This window comes from Mus pahari, chromosome 13 (assembly GCF_900095145.1).
Source record: "Mus pahari chromosome 13, PAHARI_EIJ_v1.1, whole genome shotgun sequence".
NCBI lineage: Eukaryota > Metazoa > Chordata > Mammalia > Rodentia > Muridae > Mus > Mus pahari.
In genome coordinates, this window is record NC_034602.1 from 45,134,617 (window position 1) to 45,153,309 (window position 18,693).

The following is an 18,693-nucleotide window of genomic DNA, read 5'->3' on the forward strand; positions in this document are numbered from 1 at the left end:
TTCTTCTTCTTCTTCTTCTTCTTCTTCTTCTTCTTCTTCTTCTTCTTCTTCTTCTTCTTCTTCTTCTTCTTCTTCTTCTTCTTCTTCTTCTTCTTCTGGTTTCCTGTAGCCAGGCCTTGAAATCCTTAGCTGAGAAGATTTGAATTTCTGAACCCTCCTGCTTGTACTTCCTGAGTACTGGGATTAGATGCATACACTACCACACCCAGTTAAATTAGTTTTGGGTATTGAATCCCAGACTCCAAGCATGCTAAGCAAGCATTCTACCAACTGAACTACACCCCAAACCCATAAACTCATTTTATAAATTCCTTTACACGATTTATAAACCTGCTAACACAGCTCGAACAAACAATGCTAAAAGTCTTTTATTTACAACTTGCATCATAAGCTTCAATTATACTTTTTTCTTTTGTTCTTTCTCTGTGGTACTAGGAAGCTCACAGTATCCCAGGACCTCATACAGTCAGGCTGGTAGGTACCTTACACTGAGCCACAACCTCGTTTACAGTGTGTGTGTGTGTGTGTGTGTGTGTGTGTGTGTGTGTGTGTGTACGTGCATATGTGTTCACTATGAGATCTTAACTCCCTAGGTAACTGAAGATGACCTTAAACTTCTAATCCTCCTATCTCCAACTCTCGAGTACCCAGACTATAAGTATGAGCAGGGTGGTAGCGGTGCACACCTTTAATTCCAGAACTCAGGAGACAGAGGCAGGTGAATCTGTGAGTTCAAGGCCAGCCTGGTCTATGAACCCTGTTATGAAAAATCAAAACAACAACCAAAATATATTCCACCAAGCCTCATTTTATGTGGCGCTGAGAACTGAACTCATGAACTTGTGTATGCTAGGCATCTCATTTATAATGTTAATATTTTTGGTATTCTGTCTTTCTTTCATAAGACTAAGTGTTACTCTGTCACCTAAGGCGTCCTGGAAAGTTTGTGATGCATGCCTCTTGGTTCAGTTTCCTGTGTGCTGACACCATCCCAGCCAACAGTTTCACTTTGTTTATTGAGATGAGGTCTCGCATAGCTTGGCCTGGTCTAGAACTCACCACATAGCGCAGGACGGCCCTGAGCTCCTCATCTGCCCCCTTTACTTCTAAGTACTAGAGTTTCAAGCTGGAGCCACACTGCCCAGCTAAAGCTGTAGCCCAGGCTGGCCTCAAGTTCCTGATCCTCCTGCCTCACCCTCTTCAGCTTTGTCTCCTAGCACATGCCACCGCGGCTGCTACTTTGCTTATTTCTGAATCTCCAATAGGACTAAATTTGTTCATTGATAAAATAAACACATGGGTCCAGGGCTGAAGCCTTTTCACGGTTCTGTCAAAGGCCTGGGGTCCTAAAGGGGGGGGGTTCTCATTCACTTGCTAATGTCCTCTTCCTCCATCCAGGTGGCAGTATTGTAAATTTACATCTTCCTTGATTTCCTTCCTTCCTTCCTTCCTTCCTCCCTCCCTCCCTCCTTCCCTTTCCTCCCTCCCTCCCTCCCTCCTTCCTTCATTCTTTTCTTTTGCATTTTTAAATTAGATTGAATTTTGTTTAATTTTTTGTGTATTTGTTTTAGTTTCTGGATACTTTTAAAAGTATCCTTTCTATGTAACCGGAAAGACTGTAAATTTGAAGAACTTCTTTCTTCTCTCTTAATTGATTCTCATCTCTCCCAGGCCCCACACCTCAGATAATCCACTCCTGCCTGATTGAATCTCTCTGGACTTAGCTGAGTTCATGGTCACATAAATCTGTGGCCATGCTGACCACCGCAGCAGGGCTGCAGGGGACTCACCGGTGCCAAGCTGTGGTCTTGGGTTGTGTTTTGATGGAGCAGAGAAAACTGCTTTTAGGGGTGAGGGACGTCACCGTGTCACCAAGCTGTCAGCAGCACTGTGACCTGAGCCTGGAGCCGGGAGAGGAAATGAATGAAGCATGTCACAGGAACCAGAGACAGGAAGAGTTCCAGGAGAGACAATTGTCAAAACTGCAGAGAGATTGACACTGAGAGGACATGTGACATCCCAGTGACAGTCCAGAAGTCCCTGGGATCACCAGAGCTTAGTCTCAGACCCTGGTGGCTGGCTAACAGTTTTTGGTAGAGATCGCAAAGGCCAGCATGTGTGGCAGAGGCATTCCTTCAAGTAGTTACTGGAATTTCTCTGTCCCCAGGAGCTCCTTGCATTTGGGCTCCAGGAAGTCATCCCAGGTATTTCAAACATCTGTCCAACTCCCTTAATCTGTTTTTGTTAGGGCTAGAGGAAGAAAACAATCATTTAACTTTCCTTGAATTCCCCTTTCCTGTCTCTGCGATAAGAACAGACCACGTTTTTAACACTGCCAACTTTGGAGTAGGAATGGGAAGGAGTAATGGTGGGATGCAGCCAGAGCCCAGGCATGGGTTTCAGGGGCCACCTCCACCCATTATGAAGAAAACAGAAATCTGCGACCTGTCAGGATTTCTCAGTTCTGGGACAATGACACATGGCTGGCCGTTCTTTGTTGGGGGTTTAGTCCTGTGCATTCTAGGGTCTTTTCAAAACCTCTGGCCTCTGCCTACCAGTGACAGCAGCAGCTCTTGTCCTCCCATATGACACCCAACAGTGCCTCCATGTTTACAAATGTCCCCTCCCTGGGAGCAGTTGCTCCCTTCCACATTGCTTTACCCTTTTGAAACAAGAAGAGTTTATCAGGCACCAAGATGGTCTCAAGTCAATGTCTCTCTCTCTCTCTCTCTCTCTCTCTCTCTCTCTCTCTCTCTCTCTCCTTTCTCTTTCTTTCAAACAGCCATAACCCAGCTAGAGGGTTTTAATTCAAGAACCATGATTTGTCTGGAGACATAGTACAATGACTGGAGGGCAGGCCTGGACTGTCAGGGGCCCAGGGTTTGACCATTCACAGTGCCTAAACTGGGGTGGTAGAGGAACACAGGCAGCCATACTTCAGAGACTAAAACTGAAGGATTAAGACTCCACGTTTAGCAGGTGGTGGTGGTGATGGCGCACACCTTTAATCCCAGCACTTGGAAAGCAGAGGCAGGCAGATCTCTGAGTTCAAGGCCAACCTGGTCTACACAGAGGGAGCTTTCTGGACAGCCAGGGCTACACAGAAAAATCTTGTCTTGGAAACTAAAACCAAAACCAAACCAAACAAACACAAAAAAAATATTCCAAGTTTATACCTGAGGCCCACCTGGGCTACATTAGACCCCTTTAGCCAAGGTGGCTAAACAGGTTTGTAATGCCAACATTTCCAGGGAGGCTGGGGCAGGAGGGCTTCTAATAAGACTGGGCCAGCCAGACAAGACCCTGTTTCATAATATCAGCGCTCCAGTGACTAGAGAGATGTCTCAGCAGTTTATTGCTTTTCCAGAGGACCCAGGTTTGGTTCCTATACAGCATCTACAAGACGGCTCATAACCATCCAGAGTTTGAGGATCCTCTTTGACCTCCACGGATGCTAGACATACACATAGAACTCAGAAATACATGTAGGCATAACACACACACACACACACACACACACACACACACACACTAAATCTTAAAAAAAATTTAACCATTCATATTTGGTAGGATAGGAACAGGCTAGATTTCAGGAACATGTTGAAATGCTTGCCCTGGTACTATCACTAAAACAGCTTTAGACTTTCCTGGTCCTTAAGGGTGGATTGCTTGACTCATTCATTCCCTAACTCATTCCAGGTTCTGAAGGATAGCTATTTGCATGTCTCTGATTCAACCCCAATCAGCTGAATGCTCTTGGGCCGGTCACCCAGCTTCCTTGAGCTCCATTTTTCTCTGTACTTCCTGTCTCCCGCAGATGAGAATGGTACACAGTATTGGGGGGGGGGCTGCCAGAGGGATGGAACAGTTGACACACTTGGCCATGACTCGGGTGTGCCTGGCTCGGTGCCTCCTTCTGTACCAGCCATTGGTATCATTCTCGACACTAACTGATGTCATATGCAGGACAAGATAGCAGGGACACCTTGGGTGGACAACAGGACAGCAGATGAAGGTAGAGTGGCCACGGCAGCAGCGTCTTCCTAGGGAAAGACTCAGGTCCAGTTTGCTTTTCCTTCCTCTTTTTTTTTTTTTTTTTTTTTGACCTTCCTCTAAATTAAAGTCAGATTGCAGGGTAGGCTCGAGAGTCTTCATTTAGAGTTTTTTGGGGGGTTGGCAGGTGGATAAGAAGGGAGTAGGTAGTGAACCTGGGGTTTCTTCCTGTGTTCTAGGCAACTTATATCATATCACCCAGATCAAGGTAGTAATTTTTTTCCTTTCTTTCGAGGCAGGATCCAGAGTAGCTCAGGCTAGCCCCTGACTTTGCTATATAGTTTAGGATAACCCTGAGTCCTGTGATCCCCCTATTTCTGCCTCGCTAATGCTGGGAATTTACTACCAAACCTAGTTACCCCATTTTAACCCCACCCCACCCTCTTTGAGGCTCAGGGATTTCTTGTGTAGCCCTCGCTGTTCTGGATCCCTGCACCCACCTGTCTCTGCCTCTCAAAATCTTGAATTAAAGGCATGTGCCATCACACCTGACTGACTGACAATTGCTTTTAAAAACAACAACCAAAAATAAATAAATAAATAAATAAAACCCCAAAACTTTCTTTTAACAGCTGGAGGTTGGATGAAGGCTTTAGCAAATAAACTGTTTTTCTGAGAGCTGGGGATGTGGCTCAGTGGGTAGAGTGCTTAGCACGCACAGAGCCGTGGATTCTCTCCCCAGCACCGCAGATGTGTTGGTACATGCCTGTAATCCCAGCCTTGGGGACGGAGGCAGGAGGATCAAGAACTCAAGGTCAGCCTAGGCTACCTTGGAGTTTGAGGTCAGCGTAGGTTAGATGAGATCCCGTCTCCAAAAGCGTGCAGAGAGACCTGGGGAAGTGGCCCAGTTGTTAAGAGTGCTTCCTAGCTAGGCCTTAGCGGTACGGGCCTTTAATCCTAGCACTCAGGAGGCAGAGGCAGGTGGATCTCTGAGTTAAGGCTAGCCTGGTCTACAGATTAAGTTCCAGGGAAGCCAGGGCTAAACAGAGTATTCTGGTCTAGAAAAACAAAGAAAACAAAACAAAACCAAAAACCCCAAAATGAGAGAGAGAGACAGAGACAGAGACAGACAGAGAGACAGAGAGTGAGAGACAGAGACAGACAGAGACAGACAGAGAGACAGAGAGTGAGAGACGACCGAGACTGCTTCCAGCTCTTCCAGAGGACCTGAGTGTATTTCCCAGTGCTTAATTGGGCAGCTCACAACTGCTTGTACGTCCAGATCTTTGGGGTCTTATGCCTCTTGCTTCCACAGACACTAGCACACATGCGTATGCACTGCACTCATGCATATTCACTTTCACACAAAATTATTAAAATGTTAAAAATAAATGTTTTTTTAAAAGGTTTTATGGTTCCAGACTTTTTTGTTTGTTTGTTTGTTTGTTTGTTTTTTCAAGACAGGGTTTCTCTGTGTAGCCCTGACTGTCCTGGAACTCACTCTGTAGACCAGGCTGGCCTCGGACTCAGAAATCCGCCTGCCTCTGCCTCATAAATGCTGGGATTAAAGGTGTGTGTGGTGGTGCATGGTCCTTAGCAGTGAGAAGCTGAGGCAGGAGGATTGATACAAGTTCAAGGTAGCCTGTCAGGATGTCCCACGTTAGCCTGGAGCTACATAGTGAGACACTGAAAACAAAACCAAAAATGGTTTTAGGGCCCGTACAACTGCATCCCCTCCTAAGGCTGAGACCTCCGCTATTTGGCTTCCGTCTGGTCCAGGGATCTATTGCGTGAGGGGACCATCAGACTCATTGTATAATTTCTTTGTTACATTGGATCATGTTGCTATATGTTTTTTCTGAAATGTTAGTTTTAAGTGACAAAAAGCATTCTAGTTCATCCAGCGAAAGCCTAGTTTGGGGCTGGTGAGATGGCTCAGCAGGTTCTTCCGAAGTTCCTAAGTTTAAGTCCCAGTAATCACATGGTGGCTCACAGCCACCCATAATGAGATCTGACACCCTCTTCTTGTTCCTCTGAAGTCAGCTACAGTGTACTTAAGTATAATAATAAATAAATCTTTGGGCTGGAGCAAGCAGGGACCGAGTGAGAGGGGGCCAACCAGAGAGAGTGTGTTGCCCAGAGCGAGCAGAGGGCCTAAAAATTCAATTCCCAACAACCACATGAAGGCTCACAACCATCTGTACAGCTACAGTGGACTCACATACATAAAATAAATGAATAAATGAATAAATAAAACTTTTTAAAAAAGGAAGCCCAGTTCATCCAATGAAAGCCCAGCTCATCCAATGAAAGTCCAGCTTATCCAATGAAAGCCCAGATCATCCAATGAAAGCCCAGATCATCCAATGAAAGCCCAGATCATCCAATGAAAGCCCAGATCATCCAATGAAAGNATCCAATGAAAGCCCAGATCATCCAATGAAAGCCCAGATCATCCAATGAAAGCCCAGATCATCCAATGAAAGCCCAGATCATCCAATGAAAGTGCTATAAAATCTTCCCAGGTGTGAAGGCACCACTCACCTATTCTGAGAACAGTTTTCCTCCATCTTTGTTTCTTATTTTGTAATGAATATTTCATGCTTTTTCTTTGTTTTGGATACAAGGTTTTTCTGTGTAGCCCTGGCTATCCCAGAACTCCCTCTGTAGACCAGGCTGGCTTTGAACCCACATCTGCCTGCCTGCCTGCCTGCCTGCCTGCCTCTGTCTCCCAAGTGCGGGATTAAAGGTGTGCATCACCACTGCCTGAGAGCAAGGCACAGTGGCATATATGTATGGAAACATCATAACGAAACCCATTATTTTGTATATCAACTAAAAATTTTCCTTAAAATATAGAAAGTAAAGGCTGGATATGGTGGCACACACCTTTAATCCCAGCACTTGGGAGGCAGATCTCCGTGAGTTCCAGGTAAGCCAAGGCTATGTTGGAACCCTATCAAAACAAGCAAACAAAACAAAGCAAGCAAGCAAGCAAGCACAGAAACCTGGGTCTGAGATGGCTCAGCAGTGTAGAGCACTTATACTGGGGATGGGTTTTCTGGTTATTCCTTTCATTCGTGAATGTGTCAGCATTTCAGTGTTTGGATTGCTAATTTGGATGAGCTCTGCAAATGCCACAAGCCATACTGGCTTTCGTTGTATTGAATGTGGAAATTTTTCTTCCCCAATTTGCTTACTGTGACAGCTGACTATCCAAATGTATGGCTTTTAACTTATCCCTAATTTTTGTTAGTTTGTTTTGTTGTTTTTTTCAAGACAGGGTTTCTCTGTATAGCCCTGGCTGTCCTAGAACTCACTCTGCAGACCAGGCTGGCTTTGAACTCAGAAATCCACCTGCCTCTGCCTCCCAAGTGCTGGGATTAAAGGCGTGAGCCACCACTGCCCAGTTGTTTGTTTTTTAATCCAATGATCTGAGTTGTTTTTGTTTTTGTTTTTGTTTGGTTTGGTTTGAGCCAGGGTCTCACTATGTAATCCTGGCTTCTGCTTCTCAAATGCTGGAACTTAAGGCGTGTGTCATGCCTGACTGATCTTAGTCTGGAAGACTGTTCTCAGCTGGGACTTGCGTCATGCCTGAGTTAATTTTCCCTAAATCGTGAACTAGTTAGTTACTCTAGAAGTACACTGATATTCCTTAACCTTTTAAATGGCCATGTGTTACCATAGCATCTTATGTAGCCCACTGTAGGCCACAGACGTGCAATAGGTAACAAGGTAGACCTTGAATTCCTGAGTCTTTTGCTTTCTCCTATGAAGTGCCACAGTGTCTGGCTTTGTGTCTGTGGGCTCTAGGAGAAGGCATTCTCTTATGTTCTAGTTATAGGCAGAGAGCTCTCTGACGTGGGTATTTGGAACTGAACTTGAGTCCGCTGGAAGAGTAGCAGGTACCTTTAATCAGTGGGTCATCATCTCTCCAGCCCAGCCCTCATTTGTTTTGAGACACGGTCTCAGTCTGTAGCCCAGGCTAGCTTTGTGTGTCAGGATTATTGGTAGGGGCTACTCTGTCTGACATAATTTAACATTAAAATTGGTTTTAGACTGTGTGCTGCAGCTCAGTGGAATGTTTGCCTGCGTGTTTAAGGCCTAGGAGTGGAAATACACACAAAGTTTTGAAAGCAAACGATCCCAGGTTGTAGGAACAATTTCCATGGAATGGCACCATTCTCATAACCTCTACATAAGTAACTTTATAAAAAATAATGTGAGGACTAGGCTTGGTGGCTCATGCCTATAATTCTAGAGTTCGAAACTTAGGACAAGAGGAATGTCTCAAGTTTGAGGTGAGCCTGGGCTAACAGCTTGAACTACAGCGTGAAACACTGTCTCAAATAATAATAATAATCCTTGTGTGGTGGTGAGACACGCCTTTAATCTTAGCATTTAGGAAGCAGAAGCAGGGGGGGTCTCCGAGTTCAAGGCCAACCTGGTCTATAGAGCTAGACTAAGGACAGCTAAGGCTACACAGGGAAACCCTGTCAGAAAACCAAAATAACAAACAAACAAATTAATAAATATAAAGTAAAAGTAAAAGTAAGTGATAATGTTAGCCCGGCATGGTAGTACATGTCTCATGTCAACGCTGGGTTGGCAGAGACAGGTGTATCTCCCTGAGCTTGAGGACAGCCAGAGCCATATAGTGAAACCCTGTCTCAAAAACCCAAACCCAAACCAAAACCTAAACCAAAATCCTTAGTGACACAGGTCATTTAATCCTAACACTCTGTAAATTCAAGACTAGCCTGGAGTTTCTAGGCCAGCCAGTGCTACATAATGAGATCCCAAACAAAATCTAAAACCAGTTTGAGATTAGGAACATAGTTTGGTAGTAGAGCATTCACCAATATTTCCCTTTCCTCCCTCCCTCTCTCCCTCCCTCCCTAATCTAAGGATTAGAGAAGATTCTGGGTAGGGCTTTCTGGCTCTAGGGGTGTGGCTAAATGGGTGTGGCTAAATTACGTAGCTTAGCCGGGCTGTATAAAAGCTAGTGTCTGATGGTTCTTAGGCAGTAGTTCTTAGCGGTTCTTCGCTCTCCGACAGCTCCCAGGATCTCTCCAGCTCTCCGATTGCTCCCAGGATCTCTCCAGCTCTCCGATTGCTCTCAGGATCTCTCCAGCTCTCCGATTGCGTTCAGGATCGCTCCAGCTCTCCAGGTATGAAAGCTGATGAAGGCTGAGGGTTTTAGCAATGGTTCCGCTCAGCAATGGTTTTTGTTTTAAAAGTGGAGGTTCTCTGTGAATGTTGGAGGCCTGCACAGTGAACATACATTGTTCTGTTTTCCAGCTGGGAAGTACCTTTGCTTGGTATAATGGGGATATTCTTATGCTATAAGCCAAGAACCTTATAATACCACAGTCCTTCGTTCCTCAAGGCAGCCCACTGAGGACCTAAGGAAAGGGTTGCCCTGATCATGCCTAGGCCTAGGAGAAGTTGGCTGTTAGGGTCTGACAGTTCACAGAAAAGAAACTATGTTGAAACTTGGGCCAGAACATGAGCATGGGCTGAGCTTTGAAACCAGCAGATAATTTAGGGATGTGTGTGTGGCCTGAATGGTTCAGATGTGAAAGGTACAGGGTTCTGTCACGCCTGGTTAGTTGTGTGGTACAGGCAGTCTGTAAGAGGAGGAGGATGGCTCCAGGCCCCTGGGTGGCAGAAGATTAAAGACGATTCAACTCAAAGCCTAGGGTTTATCCCCACGTCAAGTCACTCCAAGTCTTCGGGAAGTATGGCTTCTGAACAGATTGTACCTGCTCAGCGGGAGGTCTTTGCCTCCTCCAGAAGGGTTGATTGAATCCTGGATCAGATGATAGTCACTTTGCCCTCACCTTTGGGGATTTAAAGTAGGAGGGAAGTAGTGATGTCTGGTGTGGTGGTGGGCTACCATCCTTTGGGATGGCTCCACAGAGCCTGTTGATATAGCAGAGGGTCCCGTCCTCCTATGAAAAAGGCCCCCAACTCCATGAAAGATGGCGATCAGCAGGACTAGAAAACATTTGGAAATGTGTGTGGGGGGAGGGGAATTCAATTCCTTCAAAATATTTAGTGACAAAAGTTCAGAGCTAGTAGCACATGCCTACAAGCCAATATTCGGAAGTCAGACAGGAGGTTGGGTAAATTAAGGTTAGGTTACCCTTGGCTACATAGTCCTGGGCTAGCCTGAGATGCATGGGACACCGAACATGGCAGTGTTGTTGGTTTGCTCAGTTTGGCAGCATTTGCATCCACCCGAGTTTGACCTCTAGCACTTTGTAAGCCAAGCATGGGGGTGCGTGCCTGTGATCCCAGCGGCCTAGAATCTTAGCACTAACAATTCGAGTTCCCAGAATGGAAGAGGTAAGATCAGGAGCTGGAGAGTATCCTTCACTATCTAGGAAGTTTAGTTTGGGCTACATGAAACTCTTGAAAAAGAAGCTGGCCAGGCTGTGGTGGCACACGCTTTTAATCCCAACACTTGGGAGGCAGAGGCAGGAGGATTTCTGAGTTCAAGGCCAGCCTGGTCTACAGAGTGAGTTCCAGGATAGCCAGGGCTACACAGGAAAACCCTGTCCAAGGAAAAAAATAAAAAAAATAAAAAAGCTGGGTGGTGGTGGTGCCACACGCCTTCAATCCTAGCACTTAGGTGGCAGAAGCAGGCAGATCTGAGTTCAAGGCCAGCCTGGTCTACAGAGTGAGTTCCAGGATAGCCAGGGCTACACAGGAAAACCCTGTCCAAGGAAAAAAATAAAAAAAATAAAAAAGCTGGGTGGTGGTGGTGCCACACGCCTTCAATCCTAGCACTTAGGTGGCAGAAGCAGGCAGATCTGAGTTCAAGGCCAGCCTGGTCTACAGAGTGAGTTCCAGGATAGCCAGGGCTACACAGGAAAACCCTGTCCAAGGAAAAAAATAAAAAAAATAAAAAAGCTGGGTGGTGGTGGTGCCACACGCCTTCAATCCTAGCACTTAGGTGGCAGAAGCAGGCAGATCTGAGTTCAAGGCCAGCCTGGTCTACAGAGTAAGTTCTAGGATATCCAGGGCTACACAAAAATCCTGTCTTGGGGGGTAGGGGTGGGGGAGTAAATAAATAAAAACTAGAGAAAAAAATGCTCAGAGTACAATTCAGGAGGTACAAGAAACAGGAGTTATGTAAGGAACAACACAATCACATTGTAAATGACATGGCACGCTGGTACTGCTGTAACCAATCTTATTACCAGGTCCTGTCTGGATACTGGGGCTGCTTATCAGTTCTGAGTCAGTGGGGCAACACGACAAGCCCCACAAAACGTGGGATTAGGATAATCTGACTTTTCAATGAAAAGATATCTTGAAGCTCAGGCTATATATAGCTGACACTCCCTTCACCTAAGCAAACTTGAGATTATAGGTGTCTACCACCATGCCTGGCACTGGGGTTAGATGCTTGCTTAAACATATACAGCTTAAAACAAAATGAAACACTGACACAAAACAACCTAGCTTTGGTACAAAGGGAAGAATTCACACTTTTTGCACCATCTGACTGGAGATGGGCAAGCCAAGGACCATAAAAATGTCACTTATAAAGCAAGTGTTCTCCATGCCTACCCTTTACGGGAGCCCTGCTGAATAAGGTATTCCTTGAAAGTGCAAATTACTGAGGGCTTTCTGAGTTTATACAAGAGATTTCGGTGAGTCTGTATGTCATCACAAGGGATCATAGAAGCTTACCAGGTGAGAGGATGTGCCTGGATGCTTGGGGGGGGGGCTGCTGAACCTCCTTGGTGTAAGTTTCTTGAGTTCGTGACACCTTGCCTTCCCTCCCTCCCTCCCTCCCTCCTAACCTACACAATGGTCTGGGTTCTCTAATGGGTACTTTGGGTGAGACCTGTTTTCCTTTGCTCGAGAACTTAAATGTCTACGCAGTCTCCAGGTCCTCAGCTGCCATCTGGCCACTCAAAAATTAGATTGGAGATATTTCAAGTCTGTGTGTCTCTGTCAGTATGGAATATACAAGTAAGCATGTCCCCAGCATCTTTTACCTATTAGAGACAAGGTCTCAGTTATCCAGGCTGGCTTTGAATTCATTCTGTGACCCAGGCAGGCCCTGAACTTTGATTCTCCTGTTTCAGTCTTTCCTGCATAGCTTGGATTGTATATAGAGTCCTGCATGGTCAGGTCTAGATTCAGGAAATGGAGATCACCATTGAGTACTCACTGCCTGCGATCCAACCTCAGCCCTTAAGCTTACGGTCTCTGGACAATGGAGAATCTAAAAATCTAGAGTAGTGTTAGGCAGTGATGACTGGAAAAGCTATGCAGAGTAATAAATAGAACAGGAACAGCCCAAGAGGTGAGGGTGGGAGGTGGATGAATTCAATCAAGTCAGGCTCTACCTCAAGATTGAGATAGATAGCCTTAGGTAAAGCTGGCAATATCAAGGAAGCTGTAGGGGACCAGTGGGACCAGGAAGGTCAACAACAGCCCTGAGACAGTGTGCGAGGAGTCTGAAGGACGGCAGGAAGGCTCTGGTTGCAAGTGAGGTGGAAGCTTTTCCTCTACATTGTAACTGATGGAGAGTTAGAAGCTGAGAAGGACTGGGGTTGTTGCTTGGTAGAGTAATGGCTTTGTAGAACCAAGAATTCTGCAAATAAAAAGGTTTAGTAAGAAAAGATAGAACCTGACCAGGGTAGCTCTGTCCTTTGGCTATTGCAGTTGGAGGAGAAAGTGGTGGAGCAGGTGTTCATTGGGGTGACCCTAGAAGTCTAGGTTGGGGAGATTTGGCTTCTAGCTCACAGATAAGTGTGCACTAAATGAATGGACACACACACACACACACACACACACACACACACACACCAGGATTCCCGATCATAAATGCTAGGGAAGAACTGTTCTTTGAGCTAAGGTTGACCTAGAAACTGCATGCTATACAGTTGGCTGTAGCCTTTAACTCCTGATCCTCTTGCCTCTGCATTGAGTGCTGAGCTCACAAGCATGGACCACCAGTAACTGTGCTGCTGTCTCTTTTTCATTTTTGGGTTTTTTTTAATGTTTGTTTGTTTTTTATTTATCTATTTATTTTGAGACAGGGTTTCTCTGTATAGCCCTGGCTGTCCTGGAACTCAATTTGTAGACCAGGCTGGCCTCGAACTCAGAAGAAATCCGCCTGCCTCTGCCTCCGGAGTGCTGGGATTAAAGGTGTTCGCCACCATGCCCGGCTCTCTTTTTCATTTTTTTTTTTTTACTTTAAACGTTTTAGCTCAAATTACAAATGTCCTGGTGTTTTCTTTTGAGTGCTGGGGGCCAATACTGGCTTTTTAGACCGTTGCTTGCATTTCCCGTTCCTCCCCTCTGACACTGCACTCTACTTCCTAGTCCTTTTCCTGTCTGAATAGATTAAGCTTCATCTGCTTCTTCATCTGCTTGTGAGCTGCGCTAAAATCTATGTTGCCGAAACAAAATGGAAAAATGCAGCCACCCCTTGCCCACTGCTGGAGAGCACTAAGAACATTTTTGAGAACTGCTTTTCAGGATAGTCTCTGCATATTTATGAACATATCTAAGGGAAGTTAAAATGGATGACCACTCTGTCAGCCCTGTGCTCTCTCCCCTTCATGCGGCCTTTCATTTAAGCCTGGTTCTTTGAAGTCTGCTGCTTTCTTGTGACTATGTAATGCATTCTTTGACATTTCTTGAATTCTGGCCTAAGAGGGATGGATTCCCTGGCAGTAAGCCTGACCAATCATTCTTAAGATTATCAACATTGCCACAGGGCCCGGGAGAAGCTCCCGAGAATGCAGGAGCTCAAAGTGGATTTGCTCCGGTGGTTAATTGGAAGCCAATGTCTCAGGCATTTATGACACAATCCACTTCAGGGCCCTTGCAGCCACTGTCTGTGGTCAGGGGAGAAAACTGGGCCAACAGGCCCCCAACAGGCAGGCCTTGCAGGCACCTGCTTCTTGGGCCTGGCCCACCAGGTCAGCTGGGGCCATGCAAAGAGTATTGATCATCTCCATCTTCTGCCTTCCAAACCCAGAGAGTTTGCAGTGAGCAGAGCTGGGCTGGGCTCTCCCCATTTCATTCCATCCTGGAAATTTCCCAGGCCTGGTGACTCAGGGTGGGGTGTGGCACCGAGGAAGAGACACTAGATAGAGCCTGGCTGTGGGTGGCCTTCTCCCTCTCACAGAGCAGACATTTCCAGTTCTTAAAGAGCTTCCCGTTCCAGCCAGGGGCTTAGCAAACAGGCAGGAAGAGAAGTGGGGCAGGCAGAGATGCTGGCCAAAACCAACAGGTCAAGGTTCGTTTACATCTAAGATGACATCAGGATCAGCATGAACATTGGCAGTTCATGCCTACTTTATTTGACTTTTCCAGCATTCAGTTTTTCATTTATTTCTCAGTACTAAGAATTAAAGCCCAGACTCTATACATGGCCAGGCAAGTGCTTAACCACTGTGCCACACTCCCAGCACATGATATTTTTGAGACAGACTGGCCGGAAATTCATTATGTGTGACCCAGGGTAATCTTGAACTCTAATCCTCAACTTCCACTTCCCCAGTGCTAGAACTCCAATTATGAGCTGCCACACCCAGCAGTGTTTATTTATTTATTTATTTACTTACTTACTTAAACTCACAAAGCCTGGGTGCCTGGCTTTCTCCAGTAAAGTCCAAAGATCTTGCTGTATCTGCTGTGAGAAGGGCCCAGCTCTACCCAGGACTCCTCCCCAGAACAGAGGTTGAAGACAGCATCCCCTTGTTGTGATCTGTGGTTGACTTCTGGATGACTTGCTTTGCCCATGTGCTTGGCTGGCTGGGGAGGCAAGTTTCCTGAGGATGCTGGGTTTCTGGGAAAGAACTGCTCAACTGCAGGGAAGAAGTCAGGGGTAGAACTGACAGGAAGGGCACTGCCCTGCCTTTTAAGCGGGTCTGTCTCCCACTGGCCCACTTGTCACCAGGGTGTACTGTCATAAACTAGAGAACCACCCCATGTGTTTGGCATGACAGCATGTGTGGGCATCTATTACGGGATAGGATAATAGGAGTTCCAACCCCTGAGAAACTACAACATTTTCACCACCTCTGTGTTAGGTAAGGGAGTCTGGCCTGTCCACTATACCCATTTCATAGATGAGAAGACAGACATGGATGGATAAGCCCATCAAAATGTTCAAGTTCTTTCTGACTTCAAAATTGGCATGTCTCAATGCAGATTTTCTTGCTGATAGACATGAATTTTCCATCCTCCTATCCTCCTTGTTCAGTCTGTATCCTGGTTCAATCATCTAATCTCGACGTAAAAGCCATAGCTCTTCAGAGGTACTCCTTGCCCATGGTTGGCTTGATCTATTAATTTCATCATGGAATTATGAAACAGAAAATACATTGTCTACTTGCTCCATTTTCTATTACTGCCAATGTTATATCACACACTCAGTTAGTCAGAGAAAATGTTTATTTTGGTTCATAGTTCTGGTCCAGAGTTCATGTTGGTGGCCTTGTTGGCACAGCTCAGAAGTGGTTGTAGAAGACCCAGAGGCCCAGCCAAAACTGGCTTTTATTGCAGGCCATTCTCCAGATAACCCATTAGCCATTAATCCACTAATTGCATGGATAGATTAATTCATTCATGAGGGAAGAGCCTTGGTTATCTCATGCTAGAGATTGTATTTTGTTTTGTCTCAGTGTGCGTGGTGGGTGGCTCATGTCTATCACCCCAGCATTTAGGAGGCTGAGGTTGAAGGATGTGGAGTTCAAGGCCAGCCAGTCAGGGCTTATTTGTTTTGTTTTGAGAGTATACCCTACTTCTATATGTCAATGTGAATAAGGCAATGGTTTTATTTAGACAGCAGCACCTCACTGTGGAACCCAGGCTTGCCTGGAACTTACGCTCTTTCTCCCGCCAAGTGTGGTTAGGTTTAGTTTTACATCCATTTAAGCTCTCGCCAGCAGTTGTCCCCTTAGGCAATATTAAAATACAAAATAATGTTTCTTAGATTAGTGCTGTTAGGGGCTCTGGGACCTAAGGTGAAACAAGAACTTTTTTTCTTTTTTAAAAAAGATCTCTCTGTAACTTCTGCTGCCCAGGTACTCAAACGTGAAGCAAAAGCAATGCTCCTGCCTCAGCTTCCCTAGTGCTAGGATTATCGTCCTGGCGGGGAGGCCATTTTTTAAATTGGTGATACAGGGTTAGCACTGGGTTCTTAGATAAACACACACATTGATTCATATTCTCTCTCTCTCTCTCTCTCTCTCTCTCTCTCTCTCTCTCNCACACACACACACACACACACACACACACACACACACACACACACCTAGCCACAGTGAGTTCTAGCATATGTAACTCTTCAGACTGGGAGGAGCCAGACTCCACAGGGAAGAAGGGAAACTAAATTGTGCATGGTTTCTAACCAGCTAACTTAGCTGGTTAAGACTCTAGCTTAGATGAGGAATAGAAAAATCAGGCTGCTGCTGACTGCTATGGGCACCGCTGTAGCAGGGAACTCTACCCACCACAGTTATGTCACACAGTAAGGACTGAACAGGAGATCCACTCCCAAGAAGCCACACAAACCAAGGAAAGGCATGGCCCCTGCTGAATAATGGCTGTGAGATACTTAAGGAATTATGGGGTGACTTTAGGTTTAGTAAATGATGATAGAGCTCCAAGAGGCTGTTCAATTTGCTTGTTCCTAGTAGGAAAATGTCTAATTTGTCATGAGATGGGATCTTACTGTGCCACTCCTGAGTATTCATATCTGTATGGTGAGCTAAAAACACGTGACACCGAGATTTATGAGAAACTTTATTAGAAATCCAGTTGCAAAGATGGCAACAGAAAGCATAGGTTTTCAATTTTAAGATGGCCTTGCAAGCTGCTGGTGGAGCCAGATTGCCTGGTTGAGATTCTGTAAGGCACTGTGACTTCGGGCAAGACAATCTCTATCTTAATTTGCTCATCCATAAAATGGAGACGATAAACTTATCTTGTAGGAAGAAATGAGTCACTGCGTGGAAAACTTAACGTTTAACATCTGTGTCCTGAGCAGAGTAAGCAGGGTTTTGTAGCTCTGCTGACCACAATATTGTTCATGTGACAGCAAGGAGTACGAGTACCCACGGGCCCCTAAAAATCTCACTGGCCCCTAAAGCACTGGAACTTAGTAGAGCCACCTAGTGTTCTTAGGTCAGGCCCCATCACATTCAGTTACCATGGTTACTGTAAAGCAAAGTGCAATTTTTTGTTGTTGTTTTTTGGTTTTTGGTTTTTTGAGACAGGGTTTCTCTGTATAGCCCTGGCTGTCCTGGAACTCAGAAATCCGCCTGCCTCTGCCTCCGGAGTGCTGGGATTAAAGGCGTGTGCCACCACGACCGGTGAAAAGTGCAATTCTTAAGCAATGTGTGGTGGTGCGCATCTCATCCAAAGGGGGGCTGAGGCAGGATTATCTCAAGTTCAAGGCCTGACTTGACTACTGTGCATCACTACTTTGTCTCAACCAAATAAAAATATACAGAAAGGGAATTAGTGAAGCTCATGAACTGATCACAAAGGAAATGGCCATTCCTAAGACCAGTGAGCCTGGGAAGGACCATAACATTCTTACAGGCCGAGTGACTTCCGTGGTATGTCCTTGCTCCTGAACTTACTAAAGTATGCATTCCTGTTAAAATTCACTCAGGCTGGTTTGAGAGCAACTAGGAACTCCCCTGACTGCTTTATTAAATTAACACTATGTTGGTAAGTGTTGCTCTCTTTACTTGAGTAAGTGGTCATCTGGCCACTTTGACAACAACAAAAGTTAATAATTCCAGTGTTAGTCAGTGAGGATCCAGGCTGCTCAGAGCGGTGCTGGCCTGCCCTGGCTTTCCTTGATGTCCATGCATTTTCTTTGATTTGTGATCACTACTACTATCATTTCTTTTGAGACTGTAGCCCAGACCTGTCTTGCTATCTAGCCAAGGATCACCTGATTCTTGTGTTTCTGCACCCCAGTACTGGCCTTACAGGTGTACCCACCACTTCTGGTTTCTTTGTTTTAAAGGCTTGATCTTTTTATTATCAGGAATAGTTGCCTCTAGATTGATTGTGTGTAGGGGAGGCAGTGTCTCATTTCATTTGTTCCTATTTGATGACTATCCATTTACTGAAGATTACACTTCGGAGGTATTGCTGTGAATCAAGTGTCTGTTTATACATTGATGGCATTTGAGACATGGTCTTCAATTTCCTAGTTGTGCCTTTACTTGCTCTGTTGTGGGATAACAGATAGGAGCCAGCCTGCTCGACTCTGGGTTCTTTCTACTCATCATGCTCGGTTTCCTCATAAAACAAAGGTTCTAGGAAGAAGGAAAGGCATATTTAAAAATAGGGATAATAAGCCGGGTGTAGTACACACACCTCTAATCCTCACCCTTGGAAGGCAGAGGCAGGCTGATCCAGCACAGCCAGGGCTACACAGTCAGACCCTGTCTCAAAGAAGAGGGAAACTTGCTGATATCTTAGTTCAGCGATTTCCTAGCATTGTAAGGTCTCAGTAGCACAGGTCACAAATGATTTCCCGCCGGGCAGTGGTGGCATACGCCTTTAATCCCAGCACTTGGGAGGCAGAGGCAGGCGGATTTCTGAGTTCAAGGCCAGCCTGGTCTACAGAATGAATTCCAGGACAGCCAGGGCTATACAGAGAAACCCTGTCTCGAAAAAACAAAACAAACAAAAAAA

The 18,693-nt window shown here is 45.6% G+C and overlaps 1 protein-coding gene across 1 annotated transcript in view; it reads left to right on the forward strand.

Annotated features, from left to right (window-relative positions):
* Window positions 1–9,120: 9,120 nt before the first annotated feature.
* Slc34a2 (solute carrier family 34 member 2) overlaps window positions 9,121–18,693 on the forward strand; it is a 33,581-nt gene continuing 24,008 nt past the window's right edge. Inside the window, exon 1 of the mRNA XM_029545209.1 lies at window positions 9,121–9,164. The gene's annotated coding sequence lies outside the window, so the exon portion shown is untranslated. The remainder of the gene's footprint in view (window positions 9,165–18,693) is intronic.